The sequence below is a fragment of the Lampris incognitus genome, chromosome 6, assembly GCF_029633865.1.
Source record: "Lampris incognitus isolate fLamInc1 chromosome 6, fLamInc1.hap2, whole genome shotgun sequence".
Lineage (NCBI taxonomy): Eukaryota > Metazoa > Chordata > Actinopteri > Lampriformes > Lampridae > Lampris > Lampris incognitus.
In genome coordinates, this window is record NC_079216.1 from 51,277,708 (window position 1) to 51,290,947 (window position 13,240).

The following is a 13,240-nucleotide window of genomic DNA, read 5'->3' on the forward strand; positions in this document are numbered from 1 at the left end:
ACGAACACCGGAGCTAATGCTAACGCTAGTGCTTCTAGTACAACCAAGCAGAGTCGCCAACCAACTCTCCACCAGATGACGGGGTTCAAAGCCAAGATGCGTAAGTCCACGTCTGATGAATTAACAAACTCACTGGCGAAATGGATTGCTGTGGACTGTAGACCACTTTCAGTGGTAGAAGATCAGGGGTTACAAAAAGTACTGTGTTTACAAAACAAACTTGTTTGAACAAAATAAACAGGATTTTGTTGTTTAAACTTATGTATGTGTCTATTCATTGATTTAGTCATCTACCAAGACCTGTTTGAATTGAAAAATGTTGCTTCTGGTGTCAAATATCGATATGCGATTAAAATGCGATTAATTACGATTAATTAATTACAACGCCCATAATTTATTCGATTAATTTTTTAAATCAAGTCCCACCACTAATATATATATATATATATATATATATATATATATATATATATAAATATAAAGAAGAATGCACAAGAAGCAGTTGAATGACTGGTCAACTGGAACACAAAGAGCGATGTTTTCAGAAACCACCTCAATTCAAAAACGCAGCACACATCACAAAGTTGCTTTCACAAGTAAGCCTCAAACATGATTCAATACATTTTGCAGGCAGAGCAGCATGGTTTATTGAGAACAATTACATAGTTTGGGCAGTAAGTTAAGCTAGTTTCTCATCTAAGGATTAGCTGAATTTATTTCATAAGTTTGCAATTTGTTTCTTCAACAAGCAAATAAAGCTTGGGGCATGGCATTAGAGGCGAGGGAATGAAAACCGGGAGGTTCAAATGACACTACGATCAATGACAATTGATCAAAAACTTGCTGCTAAATCTCAGCAAACATGCAGTAGCAGCTACTGTTTTTTTAAGCAACGAGCAAATATGTGAAATATTAAAATACTAACATTTGTCAACAGCTTGTTTTTAGCCATTCAAAGGACACCTAAAGTGTTTCATCTTGGTTTGCCCAAGGAAATTCTGGCCCAGACTTTTGCAGTCGTCTGGTCCTGCATATAATTGTTAAACCATATCAGTGTCTGCTCAACATGCAATGAAAGCCAATCAGCATTCCCACTTAATCCTTTTTTAAATGAGATTAGAATTACAGGACACTGATATAAATAATGCAAATCCTTTTATATTTTTGAAGTAAAAAAACCCAAAGAGTTCTTTACTGTCCTTCTGGGAACTCAAAAAGACAAAAAACAGATGATAGCAATTGGAGTTTGAACTGACATCTCCGTAATACAATAAAGCCTTATGTTTTTGATGGGCAGCAGATTGAATTTAGGTCACTAAATTAAATCTGCATCTATATGCCTATTAGATGCTGCTGTTCAGAAGATTATTTTGATGGTAGGCAGAAGACCGTTTACCATTGGTACACTACCTGTGCCTCTACTACTCTTGACAGTGGCACTGGCAGAGGATCAACACCCCGGGCAGCAGCAGGGGCTGCTGACTCCATTTGCCAGTTCAACAGAAAGGCCAGGGCTCAATCCATTGAATTGTCAAGGAAGAAGAAACAGAGGTGGCTTAATGGCACTTCTAAGTCATTATACAAAGCTGTGGCAGACTCCCAATTATCCCAGAGGACACAAGACGAGCTAGAAGAACAGGCGAGGGGGAGCCAGTGCAGAGCTCACTTTCTCCCTCTCTTACAGACGCTGATCTGTAAGGCAAGAATTTGGCATTATGTTTCGTATCACGATACAAGTGTGATGATTCAACATATTGTGATGTGTAATATGTGATGTCATGAATAAAACACCTCAATAAAATAAAATAAAAATCAAACCATAAAATCTAAATAATCAGAGTCATAGCAAGTGAGGCGCTGGTGACACCTGTTGTATTGGTTCTGTTTTGGTGCAGCCCTGTTACAAGATGGAAACAACACTGAGGTGGTGCGGCTGCCATGTCTCTCTGTGTGTAATCTTATGAACTCATGCAGTGTTCTTGAAAATAGACATAATATTATGACAAATATTATGATACTCAGATGAATTAATATTTTCTTGCACATCTACTAACCCTGAAGGATGATAAATGCACAAAGAACAACTGTCACTGATTCCCCTTTTCTGCCTCACCACTACTGACACTCCTGTCATCCTTCCTTTCATGTGAGTTTTTGTTGATTTTTGTGCAGTAACTTGACTTTTGACAACTGACTTAATGAAATGTGTTCCACCATTTATGTATTTGAGTTTGTTTGTTTTTTTCCCCAGGGAAAATCAAGGCAGAGGGAACAAAAATAAGGCAATATATCATCTATATTTGCTGACTTTGGTGCAAAAAACATGTACTAAGACCTTCAGAGAGTGTTGAGGTTGGTTGTGGATATCTTAAACCTCTGTTTTCCACAGTCTGGCAGATTTCTTAAGTCCAATGGGCACCAGAGTCATTAGGGCCATTCATTTTTCACGCGACCTCCAGAAGAAATAAAAATCAATAACAAATACACAGAAATTGAAAACACATGTTGCAGAAACAGCTGGTGACAGTCTTTTCTTTTTAAAAAAAAAACAAACCTGTGCCGTCAGCATGCTTGGCATACAGCACAGGGAATTTGCATGCCAATGTGTCCTAGACAGTTAATCTGCAAATGGAGTTCAGGTTCTCCACCTGCAAAGGCAATCTTCATTAATTATCACAACAGCTTATAATAATGCTGTCCTTTGGATGATCTGTGAGATGACAAGAGCACAGGGTTTTTGTTATACATTTATAGCTGCCCCGAGTCCCCCTCTACCGCATGCCTGATCAGCTTAACAATTATTCGGCATCACTTCTCCAAGAGGGGGACAATCACCACAAGTGGACCAAACTAAGAAACCAAAAATGACAACGTGTCTGATAAGACATAGAAACAGACACTCACGTGTATTCAACAAAAGATAATTAAATCGATCTTATTGATACCAGTTTAGGATAGCAGTTATAGTGATAAAGAAGACAAGAAAAAAAGAAAGAGGAGGGAGAAAGTACCAAGAAGAAGGATGTAATCCAGACAGTGTTCGAGGGAGTGTGTGAGGCAGATGCTCGCAGTGTCTGTGTACGTGAAGCGTCCACCTGTGAGTCAATCAGTCAATCAGGTTGCATTTTATATAGCACTTTCCTAGCTGCAACAGCCACTCAAAGTGCTTTACAATTAATTCACACACACACACACACACAATCTTCCGCTTTTCTCAGAAGCTCCTGAGTGCACGGGATGAATCCCAATAAATTCTGCTGTCTGAGATTCACGACTTATTGAAGTGCCTCCGAGCAGCAGACAGGCTTTGTAGCCACCCACAGGCCCTGCAGTTGTGCAGATACCCCACAACCTAGAGAACAGACAGAGCCCAAAGCACCATAACCCCAGAAGACGCCGTGCCTCCGGGGGTGCCAGGACCCTACAGAATAACAGCCCCACATACCCCAGAGGAACACAAACCAGCCCCCAAAAGCACAAGCTGGGCCCCCACCCCCGAGGCATACCCTCACCACCAACCCCCAAGCGCAGGCACAAGGTGCACCCGCAGGCGTGGGACCCAAGTTGCAGACAGCAAGCACAAACCACCAGGCCGGAGCTGGGCCCCATTACCAACAAATCAGTGCACCGCCGGGACCACCCACCCAGCAAGCAGGCGGGTGGGGGGGTGGCATTTCCATCCACGCCCGGCACAGGGGTGAGGCCCACTACATCACCGCTGGCTAGACACCCCATTCTGCCACACACACTGAGCACACACCTACCTAGATGAATACACCTGGCCCAGTGCATTTGATGGTAACCCCCCCCCCCCGGGATGGACAGGGCCGTGCCAGTGCCTGTGGTCAGCCGAACATTTGATCCCCCACCACCCATTGCACCCATGCCCACAATCATGATGATGAGCCTCCACCCAGGGGCCCCGGAAAGCACCTGGCGGTACTCACCACAGTGCTGCCAGAAAGCAGCAGGCAGGACACCACCCAGCATCAAGGACAGAGTGATCCACCTGGGCAGGGGGCCCTCCCGGCTGCCCATCCGGCCAACCGCCCACCCATGGCAACCCGCCAACATACTGTCTATCCTATCCTCATGTCATGTATGGAGTTAAAATGGCGGGGTGTGAGTTAAAATGGCGGGGTGTGGGAGTATGAGTCGTCCAAGCTCATCAGACCCAAACCACTCACACCCCTCCTGCCCAGACAACCATAACCTGATAGTGGGTGTTGTTTGGAGTTTGGTTTGTGTGAATGGGTCTGTGTACTAAGCTAGTGTGACTGAGATTAAAATTTCAGGACATTGTCAAGGTGCAACCAGGGGTAGGAGCGTCACAGGTAAGATCTCAACAGCCCACCTCCCCTCCATCCAAATGACTCACACCTTCCCTCCCCTGCAAACCCTTGGCCAATCATTTTGGTGTGTGCTGCATATGTGTTCCAGAACTGGGGGAGAAGGACAAGGCACTGCAAAACAACACTGGACAGCTGCTGAGCTGCCAAGCAGGCATGATGTTTGCAGATGACATTGTGATCTGTAGTGAGAGTAGGGAGCAGGTTGAGGAGAGCCTGGATATGTGGAGATATGCACTGAAGAGAAGATGGGTGAAAGTCGGTAGGAGCAAGATGGAATACATATGCGTGAATGAGATGGAGGACAGCAGAATGGTGAGGATGCAAGAAGAAGAGGTGATGAAGGCGGATGAGTTTAAATACTTGTTTTCAACTGTTCAAAGTAACGGGCAGTGTGAAAGAGAGGTGAAGAAGAGAGTGCAGGAAGGATGGAGTGGGTGGAGAAGTGTCAGGAGTGATTTTCAACAAAAGGGTACCAGCAAGAGTTAAAGGGACGGTATACAAGATGGTAGTGAAACCAGCTAAGTTGTATGGTTTGGAGATGGTGGCCCTGATGAAAAGACAGGAGGTGGAGCTGGAGGTGGCAGAGTTGAAGATGTTAGATTTTCATTGGGAGTGACGAAGAAGGACAGGATTAGGAACGAGTATATTAGAGAGACAGCACAGGTTGGACGACTTGGAGACAAAGCAAGAGAGGCAAGATTGAGATTGTTTGACCATGTGCAGAGGAGAGATGCTGGGTATATTGGGAGAAGGATGCTGAATATGGAGCTGCTGGGCAAGAGGAAAAGAGGACGACCAAAGAGGAGGTTTATGGATGTGGTGAGGGAGGACAGGCAGGTGGCTGGCATGACAGAGGAAGATGTAGAGGACAGGAAGAGATGGAAACGGGTGATCTGCTGTGCTGACCCCTAATGGGAGCAGCCGAAAGTAGTGGTGGTAGTAGTAGTGGGTCCCAGCCCAGAGAAACGAAAGGGCTTATCTTGAAGTATTGTGCATATTGTAATCTATCCCTATATTCTTTGGACACATTCAGGCACACTCGCAGATAAGAAATTCTTCAGTTCATTTTAAAATTCCTCCAAACAATTCTCTTGGTGATGTCACAGGTGTCAATCAGTATTGTCCTCCACTTGTCTGAATTTTAAGTAGGGTTTTTTGATTTAATTTCAGAAGGCCACAGAGAGTCAAAATCTTAGCTGGATGAAACAGAATATGCAAATCCTCAGTATGCATCACCATTGTTAGTACTGCTTATGTGGCCCTGCGGTTTTTGTGTTTAGCCTGCTCTTCTGCTCGCTCTCTCTCTCTGTCTCTCAAAGAAGCACACACACACACACACACACACACACACACACACACACACACACACACACACACACACACACACACTCTCTCTCTCTCTCTCTCTCTCTCTCTCTCTCTCTCTCTCTCTCTCTCTCTCTCTCTCTCTCGCTCTCTCTGCCTGTACTGTAACAGTAGCTGTGGTGGTGAATGGGCCTGTGGGATTGGACAGTAAAATGACCAATTAACTGAGCCGATCAATACAACTCCCTTCTGACCAATCTAATTAACTGCTACAGTAACTAGAGAGCATTTACTGTGCTGATAAATGGACAACTGCGCACTGTGGGCTTCATATGGGTTAAAGAGGCAAGGTGTTATAATAGTTTCATGATGCAAATTCTATCAACTGTATTTGTGACCGCTACAAAAAACACATTTCTTAATTTATCCATAATAATTTTGGAGCAATTTTGCCTTTTTTAGTGTAAAGATGAAATAGAAAGTCAGTAGAGAAAAGGCAATTTGATTTAGCTTGTATGACAGATTCAAAGTGCACACTATGGTGTAAAGTATAGTGGTTCTGGTCAACAGATAATACAGCATGCAATGGAGAATTCAGACAAAAACTTCCAATTCTTTGGTTTGCCATTCATGAAAATAAGGTCAAATAGGGATGCTAAACCGCTACTATTACCACCAGCAGTGGCGCCACTGGGTCCTGCTGGGCTAAAACATGGTTACGATACCATTTCCCTAAAATTCAGCAGAGACTAGGAGAGTTGTTACAGGAGAAGCGGGCCATTACCTCTGCTCTACCCTCTCATCAGCTGTCATCATAGTGCTCCACATGAGCCCCTGGAAACACAAGACATTTGAAGGTCAATGTTGGCGTTGATTGGTTTAATGGGTTTTACAGCAACCAGTCAGAAAAGAGACTGACAGGGTTATAAGTTCATTTAAGATGTCATGATGAGTTGTTGGGCTGAATGCCTTTCTGTGACTTGTTCCATTTTCATTGTATGCTATCTTTATTTCTTTTGTCATCTTTTTGTCACTTGCTTTGTCTCTATTTCTTTTCACCCATTTTTTTCCACTTTTTGTCACTTCCCTCTCTTGTTCCATTCTTCTTTGCTATTTCTTTTTCTTTTAATTTTTTGGTTCATCCTTTTTCAACATCCCTTCCCTTTGCTTTCTGTCTGATGATTGTGATGGCCTGTGTGTCAGAGGCCTTGGCCTTTCATCACCAGAAAAGGAAAAGGGATGATCTTCAGTATCCGCTCTCTATTGGTTTTATGATTACAGGGTTGAGCACTGGGGACAGGATTTTCACTGCTGCTTGTAGGCACAATCCAGAACAGCAAAATGCTGCCTACTGCTAAAACACTGTTCTCCAGATCTACTCCAGGGGTTTGGACACATGCAATGGTGCACCATACTGATGAGTACTGCATTTTGTGCTGTGAGAGGGCTGTAGCCCAGCCCCACAATAAGTATCCCTTCCCCACAGTACCACACCAAAACATCAATCATTTTTTCTTAGTTCAACAAAACGTCACAGTCAGTATTCAAATTTAAGTCATAATAACAAAACAGTTTGTTTTTTTATAGCACTATTTATTTGTGGAATTTCGGTAGTACATTATTTTCTTACGTGACGTGCACACATTTTTGTAAAGTATGTGTTCTTAATGCCATAGTTTTTATTTTCTTTGCATGTTTCTAACGTCTGTTTTATTTTTTCCCTGTGAGGCACCTACCTTGCCATTCTGTCTACTTTCAGAGGCTGAGGGCTTCAGCCCCATTCAAACAGCACCTGGAAGCAGGGGGGGAGGGGCAAATTGGAAGCATCCATTCCTCTGGGCACCACAGGGATGTGAATGTTTTTTGATTAGTTTGATAAATGGCTGGTTTAGTAAATATTAAGTTTTCTTTAATTCATCACTTATCTAGATGTATGTATTTGTATGTACTTTGTACACTTCTAATTATATTTTATATATGATTGTTATTTGTTTTTATTTTTATTATATTTTATATGGTTGTTCCTTTTCTGTTTTTATTTGTGTAAAGCACACTGAATTTCTCTGTGTATGAAATGTGCTATATAAATAAACTTGCTTGCTTGCTAGATAACTGTGGTGTTTAGATATTGGACTGTTTGTACTAAGTTGAAAGTTAATTTGTTTGGTTTGTTGTACTTGTCTTTGCCGTCTGTTTGTTGTGTGTTTTTGTTTATGCCTCCCTGTGCGTCATTTAGGCAGGTCAGTTTGTTCTGTTCACCGTGGTTTTATTAAAGAGCCCCTCTGATGAAAATCAAGTTCACCTTGTTAACATGTCCAAGTGGTGTTAGGGTAATGTTACAAGATATACCAGGGGTAAAATAAGCAGTCAACACCATGGCTGAGCATATCTGCTTTGAAACTGCGGTGTAGCAAGGACAAACTCAAAAAAAAACAGATTCACACCGATGGGGTTTTGTATGTCACAAACCTAAGGAACCAATCCAGTTAATGGACAGGGCGGTACATTACATATTATGTGCACCCGCTTCAGCGATGCAAGCCAGAGGAGAAGCCAGGTGAGGCTATTTACCGTAATTTTGCTAGCTGTAAGTTGTTTTTGGTTACAAATTCGCAGAAGGAAAAACTGAGCTTTCATTTATTACCAAAGGATCCAAAAATCCGAGAGAAATGGATGCAGTTTATTTTGAAAAAAAATCGTAATATCCCAGCAAAACTTCCAGAGAAAATGCGGGTTTGCAGTAACTATTTGAAAATGTATCACAAACAGATGGGTTTTGTCATAAAACGTGTATTGAAGCTCGATGCTGTGCCATCCATTTATCCTGGGGACACAGCGAGTACAAGCTGACATGTTGGTCGACTGGTCAGTTTATTTTTCTTTGTCTTTCTCCTGAGACTGTTAAGAGTGAGACTAGTGAACCCAGTTGCAAGACAGAGACAAGGGAAAGATGAGAGTAGGGAAAAGGTATTTGAGGATGGCAGGCGGCAGAGAAGAGGCAGAAGCGGATAGCAGGTTCGCTACGTACCTGGGATTCCACCACATAAAGATAACTCCATACTGGCCCCAAGCAAATGGCGAAGGGGAACGATTCATGAAGACCCTGAAAAAAAAACACTCAGGATTGCAACACTGGAGCACAAAAACACTCAACAAGAACTGAATCACTTCCTGAGAGCATACAGAACAACACCGCACTGCTCCACTGGGACGCCCCCTGCCACAGCAATGTTCGGTAGGCAAGTGCACACAACACTGACCAGTGCCCAGTGCCCAGTCCCGGACGAGCTCATGAGAGCCAAAGACACAAGCAAAAGAGAAGATGAAAGGGCACCACGACAAACGCTTCTGTCGTCCCTCTGCTCTGAAAGTGGGAGACCACATGTTGGTCAAAAGACTGCGACTAGACAATAAGTTCCAATCCCCTTTCCATCCTGATCCGTTCCAAGTCATTGCAGTCAAAGGAACAATGGTCACTGGATAACGTGAGCAGCAAGTAGTGACAAGGAACACATCACACCTCAAGCAAGTGCCCCTCTCACTAGCTACAGAACATGACAGCACCATGCCTCAACAGACTGAACCCATAGGTGGTCCCAGCGGGTTTGCTCACACCAACATGGACAGGCCAACCCCAATGGCACCATCGGGCCCGGAGACCTCTGGCATCCCTCGCTACCCACAGAGGGTAGTTCAGAAGTGGCCAGAGTACCTTAAAGACTTTATACTAAGCGAAAAGAAAAAACAAAACAAAAAACTCTGTTTGTAGTCACAGAAAACTGTTTATTTCTGCTGTTGCGTACTAAAAAAAAAAGGGACACTGTTTGTAGTCAAAGAAAACTGTTTTATTATTTTGATATATTCCCCTTTTGCCAAGTATGTTTTGTCGTTTTGTTTGGGAATGTTGGAGGGATGTGATGTTCAGAATTTAAGAGAACACCTCTTTAAGAGAAGCAAGGGGTTATGGGGTGAGTACGGAAGTAGGAAGGAGGAACATGTATGCAGGACACATACAATGCCCTTTCAGGTATTGGTGGAGTCTTTAGTCTCTCTTTGACAAGAAATCAGTCGCAGCTGGTAGAGGTGGTTGTGAGGGTCTTACATACTCTCCTTCACGCTGGATGGGAGGATGGAAGGGGGCTCGGATGGAGGAAATGGAGGCAACGACGGATGTATGAACTACAGAACGAGAGTGATAAAATAAAGCCCCAGTTATTTGTTCACACAGTCGTCCCATGTATTTGTGAACATTACAAGAGCTGGAGAGAGGGATGAAGTTGATCTAACATTAGCAACACACTATTCGCTGATTGATGACGTAGTCAAGCCAAAGGCTCACATTATCAATTAACATTTGCGAGGAACCGGGCGTCTTCAAGCAAAACCATGTTCTCGTACTAGCGAGCCGAAAACAATTTTTGTTTTTTGTTTTTTCTTAAATAACAAAACATTTGACCACATCATGTCCAAGGCGGTAGAAAGAAATAGATTGAACCAAGACCATGGCAAAAAGCAGAGTTCAAGTAGCTCTATTGTTTCAGATTTATCGAACAGCATGGATAGCCATCCCGTTTGCGGTTCATGGGAGAAGCGAAGTCACCATTGGTGAAGTTACAATTTGATTATTGATCCAGCGCTGAAGAAAGGATCACACAAATTGTATCGGTGAGATGGACACACTTTTAGCATGACCAACCCCGGAATTCCGCCAGTCGATACCATTCGAGACCAGAGAATTGGTCATCTCTGGACGAAATACAAGGAAACCAATCTACCGGTCCCGAAATTTAAGATCGATCGAATGGTACATACCCCCAAAGGAGGTGAAATTTGCAAGGCTGAATGATAACATTAGAGAAGGCTTTTTGACAGATGTGCAAAACATTTGGGCACATTGAAGACGTTGAAATTTTGTACAACCCAAAGAACAAATCTGGGGATTGCTAAAGTTGTTTTTGAGACTGTAAAGGCCGCCAAAGTTGCCATCCAGACTCTTCACAACACGTCTGTCATGGGCAGCATAATCCACGTGGAGCTTGACCCTAAAGGCGAGAATCGCCTGAAGTACTTCCAGCTCATTACGAATGGCAACTACTATACACCCTGGACACTCCCTCTTGGTGGGGGAGAGGCCAGAGAAGTTTCTTCTCATAGCCAACAGATGTTCTGTTGGTATGTGAGGCAAGCCAAAGGCTGTCTGAGAGCAGTGTGTCTGCTGTGGGAGGAACAGTGCTCCCCAGTAGCACCCCCACTCCTCTGTCTATGGACACAGCATACTCTAGCTTAAGGCAAGACACGCCCCAATCCCAGGGCACCCCTCACACCCCATGCCAGACAGGTACACCATTTTCTCAAGATTCCAACTACTCCAGCAGGCATTCTACGGCTGCATACCAGCCCAGTCGGGCTGAAGGATCTGGAGTCTTCAAGTCAGGAAGGCAAGTTGCAGGATGCCTACCACCATAGGTCACAGAGGCCACAGTAACAGAGTACCACCTATAGAAGTACAACTTCTGACCAAGCTCCCTTCAAACAGCTTCAGGTGACCCCACCTGAACCCCCACCCTCTGTGTTATGTTTTACCCATACACGACCTCCTCTTGCTCCATCCAACTTTGTCAGCCTTCTCCTACAAAGCCCCTATTCTCATAACATTTCCTCCATCCGAGCCCCCCTTCCATCATCCCATCCAGCATGAAGGAGAGTATGTAAGACCCCACCAATCCCTGAACTCCCACCAGAATGTGAGCCCCACCCAACCACTCCACCTCCTCAAACATCTGAGCCCTGCCCTTCACCTGGTACCCCTACACTTGATTCAGAGTGAAATAGCCAAGATTCCCGAATTGTGATGCTCCTCAAGGAGAAAAGGACAAAGCGTCTGCCCTTCTTGGCTGAACGTGACTCGGACATCGAGGTGCGAATGGAAGGAAGTCCTATTTCATCCTCATCTTCTCAGCTATCTCCAATCTCTCCTTATACATACGGATCTCATTGTAGGCAGCAACTCTCCCCCGTCTAGTACAGGTTTAGAGGATATAAGTCCAACTCCACTGCCAGACTCAGATGATGAAGAGTCAATCACTGGAACTACCTCCCTGCTCAAGAGAATCAGCTCTCCTGTCCATGAGAAGATGGATACCAGCAACCTCAAAGAAGGTCATTTTGGAAACCACACTCCCACCGACAAAACTGATATGGACCATCAGTCATCAGGGGAAGACATGATGAAAAGCCTGGAACACCAATCACAAGTGGAGACTGTACTAAGGGCACTGCTGTAAAATCTGTAGTGTCTTCCATGCCCCAAACCATTCCCATCCCTCCTCCAGGATCCCCCCCGGCTGCCCCACCTGGCGTTCACCCCCATATGCCGCCACCTATGGTCCTTACCCTCCTGGCATGATGCCAATGATGCAAATTGACCTTATAAACTGCTTTCCACAGTGGGGTAGTGTCTACATGTCTTTCCAGATGCAGACCCAGATGCTAAGCCATATGGTTCAAACTAGAGGGCCCTATCTGTTATGTCTGCACACTGGGTCACCAGTGCTGCATTTGGTTTAGCACTTTTCTATTGTGCTGCAATTGGTATGTGATGCCTTCATGGTTGTTCTTGAATTGATTGGCTGAGTCTGCTGTAAGGGTTTTTTGAAATGGAGAGTAAAACGAACGTTGCATTGACGCGGATACTGAGTCATGGTGTGATCCTTAAAACATAATATTGGCGACAAAGATGGCTAATATTTCTCTTCCACCACTTGCCCCCTTTTTGGCATTGCCTGGCGAGCCTCCAATACCCTGGACTCGCTGGTTACAATCCTTCCAAAACTTACCTCATAGCCTCGGGGCTGAGCGAAGTGAGCGCAGCGCAGAAGAAGGCTCTGTTACAGCACTGCTTGGGAGCTGAGGGTCAGCATGTGCTTGGGACGCTAGGGACCATCACTGACTATGACACAGCTGTGGGGCTTCTGAACACCCATTTCACTGCTCCACAAAGTGCCCTCCTTCGGCAATTTTTATTCCATCAGCGACACCAACTACCCGGTGAGTCTGTGCAGCAGTATGTAGCTAATTTGTGAGGGCTGGCTAGCTCGTGCAAGTTTGGTGCACTGCAGCACGAGATGATCTGCGACCAGCTGACTGAACACACCAACAGTGTTAAAGTGCATGAGACACTTTTACTTGAACCAGATGATATATTGCTGTCTAGAGGAATTACCATTGCAATGCAAGTGGAGAGCGCAGCAGAGTGTGCAGCTATGCTACCTACACAGCAAGTGGCCACCCCCAGTCAACTTGCCTCCTCATACTGCTCTCTTTACTCAAGGCTTCCCCCCGGGATGCTTCACAGCCAGAGGGAAGCAGACGTGGACTCCTCGGATGTCATGCAACTGGGGCAACGACAGCATTCTCGGCCCCGCCCAAAACAGCCCTGCGGTAACTGTGGATCTCGGTCTCATACCTCAAGGGCCTAGAACTGTCCAGCCTGTGGTCGGACATGCCATAGCTGCGGTAAGCAAAATCATTTTGCTAACGTCTGTCACTCCTCCCCAGCTGGGTCAGAGACCAATGCCTCCCAG

At 44.7% G+C, this 13,240-nt stretch overlaps 1 pseudogene; it reads left to right on the forward strand.

Annotated features, from left to right (window-relative positions):
* The first annotated feature begins 10,212 nt into the window (after positions 1-10,212).
* Positions 10,213-12,063, forward strand: LOC130114571 (histone-lysine N-methyltransferase SETD1B-A-like; annotated as a pseudogene).
* Positions 12,064-13,240: the final 1,177 nt, after the last annotated feature.